The following is a 13428-nucleotide window of genomic DNA, read 5'->3' on the forward strand; positions in this document are numbered from 1 at the left end:
ATATCTTGATCCATCCATCAGTGCATCCATCTATCCAACTATCTATCCATCTATCTAACTATGCATCCATCTAACAATCCATCCATCTATTCCTCTATATTTTTATCTATCTATTCATCTAAACATTTCTCTATTAATTGATCTATCTATCCATCTTTCCATCCATCTCTATATCTATCCAATACTCTACTCATCAATCCACCCATCTATCTATTCACCACTTCATCCATCTACTCGTCTATCTATCCAATACTTCATCTTTCTATTCATCTATTTATTCATCCATTTATGCATCTACCCAACCATCTATTAATCTAACCAACCATCTATTAATCTACCCAACTATCTATTAATCTACCCAACTATCTATTAATCTACCCAGCCATCTATGCATCCATCTATCTATTGCCTGTCTGTCAATCTCTGTCCTTGTCTGTCTGGCATGTGTTTCTGTCTCTTTCTCTCTTACAAACAGATAACTGTCTCACGTGAGGGTTGGTCGCTGGTCAAAGGCGAGGTTAAGTTCTGAAATTCCCCACGAGTGTAATAGTGCCCCCCCTGCCCCCCCGATACACTATGAAGGGGGCCGTGTCTTGATAAACATTTTAAGGCAGCGGGATATCACCGCCCACGGGGTGGGTATGGGGTGCATAATAATGACAGGCATAGAAAATGGGGATGATCGTGTCTGTTTTGTGTGAGTACGGGCAAATTATGGCTATTATGAAATTTATGTTATTTCTTTGTGGTCGGGGAATATGACAATAAGATTTCTTTTTGGTTAATGTTTGTTTTCAAAATATTTAGTTGAGTAGTTGGCGGGTAGTGCCAGTGATCGTGGTGGGGGTCTGAATGTGACTCTGGCGTGCTGTTCTCTTTTGAGTTATGGCGACCCCCGACCAGCCTATGTTCATCCCGTACCTCAGACCATTCACACACCATTTGGGTGAAGCAAGCCTTTCTAAGCAATCTATTTTTTCTCTGTTATGTCTACTATATATATTTCTCTCTAACACACACACACACATCCCCAGGAAGCAGCCCGTAGCACCTGTCTAACTCCCAGGTACCTATTTACTGCTAGGTGAACAATGACATCAGGTAAAAGAAACTGTCCGTTTGTTTCCGCCTCGGGCGGGAATCGAACCCGGGTCCTTAGGACTACGACCCTCAAGCGCTGTACACTCAGCCGTGAGGCCCCCCGAGTGTGTGTGCGCGTGTGCGTGCATGCGTGCACGCGCGTGCATCAGAGCGAGCACCATTACCCAACACAAGCGTCGATCACCCACCACCAAACGCGTCATCATTGCCGTAAATGCAAATGGAATAATTGTCCAACTGCAATTACGTCCAGATAATGTTTTTAAATTGGAGTTCGAATATTATACAGTCAGGACATTACAGTGAAAAAAGGGGGGCGGAAGGGGGAGGGGGAGGGGCGGTCGACCCCACTGTTGGTGAAGGCTTTTTGTACCTGCTGTATTACGGGTCACTGCTCACGAGTCCGGAGGTAGGTAGGGTAGTTATCAGGAGAAATCGCTAGGTCAGTATGAGGGTGAAGCACTGGGACCGGGTATGAAGACTATAGGAACTGAGATATGAGGACGGAGTGAGGGGGTGCCTAGCCACTCGGGTTATCGGGGATCGAACGCCGACCGTGCAAGAAGCAACACCGGCGATATACCGGAAGAGTCCAAGTGTATTTGAGGGTCTTGAATCAGTAACCTTGAATCAAATGAGAGTGTTAATGAGTTAGAAAGTTAAGGTTTCAGTGACCTGGGGACATGAGTTTAGGAAGCACGAACCATCGTTGTGTCTCACTTTGTGTCACTGTGTTACACAGGTCCAGGTTCGAGGCTCTCGATCACAGCTGTTTAGCGTCACATACAAAGAGAGGGAATTATCAGGAGAAAGCACTAAGCCAGTACACCTATACTGCTCTTGGGAGGGATACGAGGATAAGGATTTAGGATGAGACGGAATGGTGCCCAACCACTTGGACGGTCGAGGAATTGAACGCTGACCTGCAAGAAGCGGGGCCGCCGCTATACCGCCCAGTCCAAGTGGTTGGTTATGAAAAGACGAAAATTTATTGAACAACGAATCTGATCCATACTTACAGCAGAATACAATAATACAGGGAACTGCAGAAGGTCTACATTGGTCCATACAGGCAGCTCCTTGTTTAACATGTTACTGTATTGTCTAATACATGCTGAAGCCATGGCCCCCCCCCCTCCGTGGGCCACACTTCAGTTGATACATTGTAGTCAGATGATTAGTAATGTAGCTAAATGGTTCTCCTATACACCTCCCACTGGTATATAAGGTACGGGGGTGGGGGTGGGGAGTGGGTGGTTGGGGTGGGGGGGTGGGGGGTAGTGCCCGGGATAGTCTCTATCCTCACCCCCCCCCCTCCTCACCCCATTCACTCTTGAACCCCCTCCCCCCATTTTCCCAATTCCCTTCGTCCCTCTTCTCTCCCCTTTCTATCCTTCGTCCCCCTTCCCTAATGCTTCCCCCCCCCGTCTCCCCTTAGTTCTCCCCTCCCCCTCCCCCTCCCATGCCTTCTCTCACCCCCTTCTCTCACAAAATGTATTGTTAAGAAGTTCAGAAACAGCTGTGCGAGTCTCGTCCCCCTTCCCCCCCACCGCACATTCGTCCTCCCCCCCCCCTCCTTTCCCCTCTGATTCTCACTCTCCCCTACCCCCCTTGGTCCTCCACCCTCCCTCCCTTCCCTCTTTCCCCCTCTCTTCTGTTCCTCAGACAATGGTTTATTAAATAGGACGGAAACAACTGTATGAGTCTACTATCCTTCCCATCCTCCTCCCCCATTTCCTCCTTTTCACCCACTATCTCCCTCTCTCACATCAGTTTGCCTCTCCCCCTACCACCTATCTCCTCCTCGTACCCATTCCCCATTGAGTCTGGTGTTGACAACGGCTTTAACAGTTTAACAGGCCGAAACGTTCATCTCTCTTCCCATTTCTTTTTGGTTTTTCCGCATACAAATGATCAGTGTTTAGTGATCGTCAATTGCATATATATATATATATATATATATATATATATATATATATATATATATATATATATATATATATATATATATATATATATATTGTGACGGTAACGCGTTGGTGTTCGGCTGTTTCAAAAGCTAGGGGTATGGCCTCGTCACACAAAAGAAAAAAAAGAAAAAAGCTGGAACTTTCGTCTGTGGTAAGGTAATGGGAAGACACACAAAACACAAGTAAATTTAACAATGAAATTTTAATTACGTTAGAAAAGCAAAACATGAATAAAATTGGACATAAAAATTGTAACATAAATCAATCAAACAAAATAATAAGAATAATCACTGGCAAATGAAAAGTTACGTTAAGACAAGTGAGTAATAGCAAAATAAGTTATATTAGTGCAGGAATATTGGCTTCAAGCTGCCACCTCCCTTAGTACACGTAAGCCAAGACTTAGTCTACCAATGAGACGTGTTAACTTGTGGAAAGCACTAGATATTCTGATGACTCTAGGTCGCGGTAGCTCAGACATCAGCTTGTGTGGTGGGTGGTGGAGCAGGTGCGACGGGCATCAGCCAATCAGCGAGAAGCAGGCGATGGACAAGTAGTTTGCTGGTTTGAGTGGCGGAGGCGAGCAGGTGTGCCGGTGATGGATACGTTTTTGCTCTCTGGGCAAAACGTGCTATTGTACTTGTTGGATATATCTTCTATATTAGTTGTTTCTGAGGCGTAGTTTGGAGGGAAGAGCAGGCTCAATCTCTCTTGAAGAAGATTATCGTCACAATATATATATATATATATATATATATATATATATATATATATATATATATATATATATATATATATATATATATATATATATATATGTCGTACCTAGTAGCCAGAACGCACTTCTCGGCCTACTATGCAAGGCCCGATTTGCCTAATAAGCCAAGTTTTCCAGAATTAATATATTTTCTCTAATTTTTTTCTTATGACATGATAAAGCTACCCATTTCATTATGTATGAGGTCAATTTTTTTAATTGGAGTTAAAATTAACGTAGATATGTGACCGAACCTAACCAACCCTACCTAACCTAACCTAACCTATCTTTATAGGTTAGGTTAGGTAGCCGAAAAAGTTAGGTTAGGTTAGGTAGTCGAAAAAACATTAATTCATGAAAACTTGGCTTATTAGGCAAATGGGGCCTTGCATAGTAGGCTGAGAAGTGCGTTCTGGCTACTAGGTACGACATATATATATATATATATATATATATATATATATATATATATATATATATATATATATATATATATATGTGTGTGTGTGTGTGTGTAAAATGAATAAAAACAAATATCCTAACAATAACAGTCAGGCTGATCAACAAAGCAGTCAGCGGCCAGGTGCCTTTGTGGCGTCCAGGCCGCCGCCTCTCCTGAAAATCATTACGTTGCATAACAATACATAAAAAAACTGATTTATACAAAAAAAGTTAATTTCTGAATTCTGTCACTTAATGTTCCATGTCGGGATTATGTAAATCCCCCAAATGAGGAACGATTACATAATGAGTAGACTAATTAGGCCATTAGTTCATCCGTCTGCTTAAGGGACGGTTGAAGGGGGGGAAGAGGAGAGGGGAAAGGGAAGGGGGAGAAGAAGGGGAGGGGAGGGGGGTGGAATAGGAAGTTAAGAAGTACAAGGAGAAGGCGGGAAGGAGGAGGAGGAGGAGATAGATGAAGAGAAGAATATGGAAGGATGGAGATCAAAGGGCAGGACACGACGGAGGGCAGGACACGACGGAGGGCAGGACACGACGGAGGGCAGGACACGACGGAGGGCAGGACACGACGGAGGGCAGGACACGACGGAGGGCAGGACACGACGGAGGGCAGGACACGACGGAGGGCAGGATACGACGGAGGGCAGGATACGATGGAGGGCAGGAGGCAGGACACGAAGAAGGGCAGGACACGACGGAGGGCAGGATACGACGGAGGGCAGGACACGAAGGAGGGCAGGACACGACGGAGGGCAGGATACGACGGAGGGCAGGACACGACGGAGGGCAGGATACGACGGAGGGCAGGACACGACGGAGGGCAGGACACGAAGGAGGGCAGGATACGACGGAGGGCAGGATACGACGGAGGGCAGGACACGAAGGACGGCAGGACACGACGGAGGGCAGGATACGACGGAGGGCAGGACACGAAGGAGGGCAGGATACGACGGAGGGCAGGACACGACGCAGGGCAGGACACGACGGAGGGCAGGATACGACGGAGGGCAGGATACGACGGAGGGCAGGATACGACGGAGGGCAGGATACGTCGGAGCGCAGGACACGAAGGAGGGCAGAACACGACGGATGGCAGGACACGACGGATGGCAGGACACGACGGAGGGCAGGACACGACGGAGGGCAGGATACGACGGAGGGCAGGATACGACGGAGGGCAGGATACGACGGAGGGCAGGATACGACGGAGGGCAGGACACGAAGGAGGGCAGGACACGACGGAGGGCAGGACACGACGGAGGGCAGGATACGACGGAGGGCAGGATACGACGGAGGGCAGGACACGACGGAGGGCAGGACACGACGGAGGGCAGGACACGAAGGAGGGCAGGACACGACGGAGGGCAGGACACGACGGAGGGCAGGATACGACGGAGGGCAGGATACGACGGAGGGCAGGACACGAAGGAGGGCCTAATAGTTATGGTGGTACGTTGGTGATGGTCCCTGTACCATCACCACAGTAACTGTACCATCACCACAGTAACTGTACCATCACCACAGTAACTGTACCATCACCACAGTAACTGTACCATCACCACAGTAACTGTACCATCACCACAGTAACTGTACCATCACCACAGTAACTGTACCATCACCACCGAACCTGTACCATCACCACCGTAACTGTACCATCACCACCGTAACTGTACCATCACCACCGTAACTGTACCATCACCACCGTAACTGTACCATCACCACCGTAACTGTACCATCACCACCGTAACTGTACCATCACCACAGTAACTGTACCATCACCACAGTAACTGTACCATCACCACCGTAACTGTACCATCACCACCGTAACTGTACCATCACCACCGTAACTGTACCATCACCACCGTAACTGTACCAACACCACAGTAACTGTACCAACACCACAGTAACTGTACCATCACCACCGTAACTGTACCATCACCACCGTAACTGTACCATCACCACAGTAACTGTACCATCACCACAGTAACTGTACCATCACCACAGTAACTGTACCATCACCACAGTAACTGTACCATCACCACAGTAACTGTACCATCACCACAGTAACTGTACCATCACCACAGTAACTGTACCATCACCACATTAACTGTACCATCACCACAGTAACTGTACCATCACCACAGTAACTGTACCATCACCACAGTAACTGTACCATCACCACAGTAACTGTACCATCACCACAGTAACTGTACCATCACCACAGTAACTGTACCATCACCACCGTAACTGTACCATCACCACAGTAACTGTACCATCACCACAGTAACTGTACCATCACCACAGTAACTGTACCATCACCACAGTAACTGTACCAGCACCACAGTAACTGTTCCATCACCACCGTAACTGTACCATCACCACCGTAACTGTACCATCACCACCGTAACTGTACCATCACCACCGTAACTGTACCATCACTACAGTAACTGTACCATCACCACCGTAACTGTACCATCACCACCGTAACTGTACCATCACCACCGTAACTGTACCATCACCACCGTAACTGTACCATCACCACAGTAACTGTACCATCACCACAGTAACTGTACCATCACCACCGTAACTGTACCATCACCACCGTAACTGTACCATCACCACAGTAACTGTACCATCACCACAGTAACTGTACCATCACCACAGTAACTGTACCATCACCACAGTAACTGTACCATCACCACAGTAACTGTACCATCACCACAGTAACTGTACCATCACCACAGTAACTGTACCATCACCACAGTAACTGTACCATCACCACAGTAACTGTACCATCACCACAGTAACTGTACCATCACCACAGTAACTGTACCATCACCACCGTAACTGTACCATCACCACAGTAACTGTACCATCACCACAGTAACTGTACCATCACCACAGTAACTGTACCATCACCACAGTAACTGTACCATCACCACAGTAACTGTACCATCACCACAGTAACTGTACCATCACCACAGTAACTGTTCCATCACCACCGTAACTGTACCATCACCACCGTAACTGTACCATCACCACCGTAACTGTACCATCACCACCGTAACTGTACCATCACTACAGTAACTGTACCATCACCACCGTAACTGTACCATCACCACCGTAACTGTACCATCACCACCGTAACTGTACCATCACCACCGTAACTGTACCATCACCACCGTAACTGTACCATCACCACAGTAACTGTACCATCACCACAGTAACTGTACCATCACCACCGTAACTGTACCATCACCACCGTAACTGTACCATCACCACCGTAACTGTACCATCACCACCGTAACTGTACCAACACCACCGTAACTGTACCATCACCACAGTAACTGTACCATCACCACAGTAACTGTACCATCACCACAGTAACTGTACCATCACCACAGTAACTGTACCATCACCACAGTAACTGTACCATCACCACAGTAACTGTACCATCACCACAGTAACTGTACCATCACCACAGTAACTGTACCATCACCACAGTAACTGTACCATCACCACCGTAACTGTACCATCACCACAGTAACTGTACCATCACCACAGTAACTGTACCATCACCACAGTAACTGTACCATCACCACAGTAACTGTACCATCACCACAGTAACTGTACCATCACCACAGTAACTGTACCAGCACCACAGTAACTGTTCCATCACCACCGTAACTGTACCATCACCACCGTAACTGTACCATCACCACCGTAACTGTACCATCACCACCGTAACTGTACCATCACTACAGTAACTGTACCATCACCACCGTAACTGTACCATCACCACCGTAACTGTACCATCACCACCGTAACTGTACCATCACCACAGTAACTGTACCATCACCACAGTAACTGTACCATCACCACCGTAACTGTACCATCACCACCGTAACTGTACCATCACCACCGTAACTGTACCATCACCACCGTAACTGTACCATCACCACCGTAACTGTACCATCACCACAGTAACTGTACCATCACCACCGTAACTGTACCATCACCACCGTAACTGTACCATCACCACAGTAACTGTACCATCACCACAGTAACTGTACCATCACCACAGTAACTGTACCATCACCACCGTAACTGTACCATCACCACAGTAACTGTACCATCACCACAGTAACTGTACCATCACCACAGTAACTGTACCATCACCACAGTAACTGTACCATCACCACAGTAACTGTACCATCACCACAGTAACTGTACCATCACCACAGTAACTGTACCATCACCACAGTAACTGTACCATCACCACCGTAACTGTACCATCACCACAGTAACTGTACCATCACCACAGTAACTGTACCATCACCACAGTAACTGTACCATCACCACAGTAACTGTACCATCACCACAGTAACTGTACCATCACCACAGTAACTGTACCATCACCACAGTAACTGTACCATCACCACCGTAACTGTACCATCACCACCGTAACTGTACCATCACCACCGTAACTGTACCATCACCACCGTAACTGTACCATCACCACAGTAACTGTACCATCACCACAGTAACTGTACCATCACCACAGTAACTGTACCATCACCACAGTAACTGTACCATCACCACAGTAACTGTACCATCACCACCGTAACTGTACCATCACCACCGTAACTGTACCATCACCACAGTAACTGTACCATCACCACAGTAACTGTACCATCACCACAGTAACTGTACCATCACCACAGTAACTGTACCATCACCACAGTAACTGTACCATCACCACAGTAACTGTACCATCACCACAGTAACTGTTACCATCACCACCGTAACTGTACCATCACCACCGTAACTGTACCATCACCACCGTAACTGTACCATCACCACCGTAACTGTACCATCACCTACAGTAACTGTACCATCACCACCGTAACTGTACCATCACCACCGTAACTGTACCATCACCACCGTAACTGTACCATCACCACCGTAACTGTACCATCACCACCGTAACTGTACCATCACCACAGTAACTGTACCATCACCACAGTAACTGTACCATCACCACCGTAACTGTACCATCACCACCGTAACTGTACCATCACCACCGTAACTGTACCATCACCACCGTAACTGTACCATCACCACCGTAACTGTACCATCACCACAGTAACTGTACCATCACCACAGTAACTGTACCATCACCACAGTAACTGTACCATCACCACAGTAACTGTACCATCACCACAGTAACTGTACCATCACCACAGTAACTGTACCATCACCACAGTAACTGTACCATCACCACAGTAACTGTACCATCACCACAGTAACTGTACCATCACCACCGTAACTGTACCATCACCACAGTAACTGTACCATCACCACAGTAACTGTACCATCACCACAGTAACTGTACCATCACCACAGTAACTGTACCATCACCACAGTAACTGTACCATCACCACAGTAACTGTACCAGCACCACAGTAACTGTACCATCACCACCGTAACTGTACCATCACCACCGTAACTGTACCATCACCACCGTAACTGTACCATCACCACCGTAACTGTACCATCACCTACAGTAACTGTACCATCACCACCGTAACTGTACCATCACCACCGTAACTGTACCATCACCACCGTAACTGTACCATCACCACAGTAACTGTACCATCACCACAGTAACTGTACCATCACCACCGTAACTGTACCATCACCACCGTAACTGTACCATCACCACAGTAACTGTACCATCACCACAGTAACTGTACCATCACCACCGTAACTGTACCATCACCACAGTAACTGTACCATCACCACCGTAACTGTACCATCACCACCGTAACTGTACCATCACCACAGTAACTGTACCATCACCACAGTAACTGTACCATCACCACAGTAACTGTACCATCACCACAGTAACTGTACCATCACCACAGTAACTGTACCATCACCACAGTAACTGTACCATCACCACAGTAACTGTACCATCACCACAGTAACTGTACCATCACCACAGTAACTGTACCATCACCACAGTAACTGTACCATCACCACAGTAACTGTACCATCACCACAGTAACTGTACCATCACCACCGTAACTGTACCATCACCACAGTAACTGTACCATCACCACAGTAACTGTACCATCACCACAGTAACTGTACCATCACCACAGTAACTGTACCATCACCACAGTAACTGTACCATCACCACAGTAACTGTACCAGCACCACAGTAACTGTTCCATCACCACCGTAACTGTACCATCACCACCGTAACTGTACCATCACCACCGTAACTGTACCATCACCACCGTAACTGTACCATCACTACAGTAACTGTACCATCACCACCGTAACTGTACCATCACCACCGTAACTGTACCATCACCACCGTAACTGTACCATCACCACCGTAACTGTACCATCACCACAGTAACTGTACCATCACCACAGTAACTGTACCATCACCACCGTAACTGTACCATCACCACCGTAACTGTACCATCACCACAGTAACTGTACCATCACCACAGTAACTGTACCATCACTACAGTAACTGTACCATCACCACAGTAACTGTACCATCACCACCGTAACTGTACCATCACCACCGTAACTGTACCATCACCACAGTAACTGTACCATCACCACAGTAACTGTACCATCACCACCGTAACTGTACCATCACCACAGTAACTGTACCATCACCACCGTAACTGTACCATCACCACAGTAACTGTACCATCACCACCGTAACTGTACCATCACCACAGTAACTGTACCATCACCACCGTAACTGTACCATCACCACCGTAACTGTACCATCACCACCGTAACTGTACCATCACCACCGTAACTGTACCATCACCCCCGTAACTGTACCATCACCACAGTAACTTACCATCAACACCGTAACTGTACCATCACTACAGTAACTGTACCATCACCACCGTCCACCGTAACTGTACCATCACCACCGTAACTGTACCATCACCACCGTAACTGTACCATCACCACAGTAACTGTACCATCACCACAGTAACTGTACCATCACCACCGTAACTGTACCATCACCACCGTAACTGTACCATCACCACCGTAACTGTACCATCACCACAGTAACTGTACCATCACCACAGTAACTGTACCATCACCACAGTAACTGTACCATCACCACAGTAACTGTACCATCACCACAGTAACTGTACCATCACCACATTAACTGTACCATCACCACAGTAACTGTACCATCACCACATTAACTGTACCATCACCACAGTAACTGTACCATCACCACAGTAACTGTACCATCACCACAGTAACTGTACCATCACCACAGTAACTGTACCATCACCACCGTAACTGTACCATCACCACAGTAACTGTACCATCACCACAGTAACTGTACCATCACCACAGTAACTGTACCATCACCACAGTAACTGTACCATCACCACAGTAACTGTACCATCACCACAGTAACTGTACCAGCACCACAGTAACTGTTCCATCACCACCGTAACTGTACCATCACCACCGTAACTGTACCATCACCACCGTAACTGTACCATCACCACCGTAACTGTACCATCACTACAGTAACTGTACCATCACCACCGTAACTGTACCATCACCACCGTAACTGTACCATCACCACCGTAACTGTACCATCACCACCGTAACTGTACCATCACCACAGTAACTGTACCATCACCACAGTAACTGTACCATCACCACCGTAACTGTACCATCACCACCGTAACTGTACCATCACCACAGTAACTGTACCATCACCACAGTAACTGTACCATCACTACAGTAACTGTACCATCACCACAGTAACTGTACCATCACCACCGTAACTGTACCATCACCACCGTAACTGTACCATCACCACAGTAACTGTACCATCACCACAGTAACTGTACCATCACCACCGTAACTGTACCATCACCACAGTAACTGTACCATCACCACCGTAACTGTACCATCACCACAGTAACTGTACCATCACCACCGTAACTGTACCATCACCACAGTAACTGTACCATCACCACCGTAACTGTACCATCACCACCGTAACTGTACCATCACCACCGTAACTGTACCATCACCACCGTAACTGTACCATCACCCCCGTAACTGTACCATCACCACAGTAACTTACCATCAACACCGTAACTGTACCATCACTACAGTAACTGTACCATCACCACCGTCCACCGTAACTGTACCATCACCACCGTAACTGTACCATCACCACCGTAACTGTACCATCACCACAGTAACTGTACCATCACCACAGTAACTGTACCATCACCACCGTAACTGTACCATCACAACAGTAACTGTACCATCACCACAGTAACTGTACCATCACCACCGTAACTGTACCATCACCACCGTAACTGTACCATCACCACAGTAACTGTACCATCACCACCGTAACTGTACCATCACCACAGTAACTGTACCATCACCACCGTAACTGTACCATCACCACCGTAACTGTACCAAATAACGTCTCGAGGGTTGATCTAAGAGGTAGTGTAGCGTAGTATGGTGGCGGGAGGGAGGGAGTTATCTGGGGAAAGCGCCAAGTCATTACAACTATATAGCACTTGCAAGGGGTCAGGATAAGGATTTGGGATGAGAAGTGGGCGGGGGGTGGAGTGCCCAAGCACCTGGACGGTCGGGGATTGAACGCCGACCTGCATGAATCGAGACCCTCGATCTACCGTCCAGCCCAAGTGGTTGGGCAGTGTGAGGTGGAGATGTCTCCTTATATACTAATATTTGTAGGTGTTAAATATTGTCCTTAAGAATGAGGATATTGGGCAGCGTAACTGTGGTTGGGTGTGTGAGTTAACATATGGCTTTTGCACCAGGTATTAATCCCGCCCCCCCCCCCCCACACACACCTTTAACTTGCCGACAGGGTGAAGGGCAGACAGACAGAGTGAGATGCAGACAGACAGAGTGAGGGGCAGCCAGAGTGAGGAGCAGACAGACAGAGTGAGATGCAGACAGACAGAGTGAGGGGCAGCCAGAGTGAGGAGCAGACAGACAGAGTGAGGGGCACACAGAGTGAGGGGCAGCCAGAGTGAGGAGCAGACAGACAGAGTGAGGGGCACACAGACAGAG

The sequence above is a fragment of the Procambarus clarkii genome, chromosome 39 (assembly GCF_040958095.1).
Source record: "Procambarus clarkii isolate CNS0578487 chromosome 39, FALCON_Pclarkii_2.0, whole genome shotgun sequence".
In the NCBI taxonomy this organism is placed as follows: Eukaryota; Metazoa; Arthropoda; class Malacostraca; order Decapoda; family Cambaridae; genus Procambarus; species Procambarus clarkii.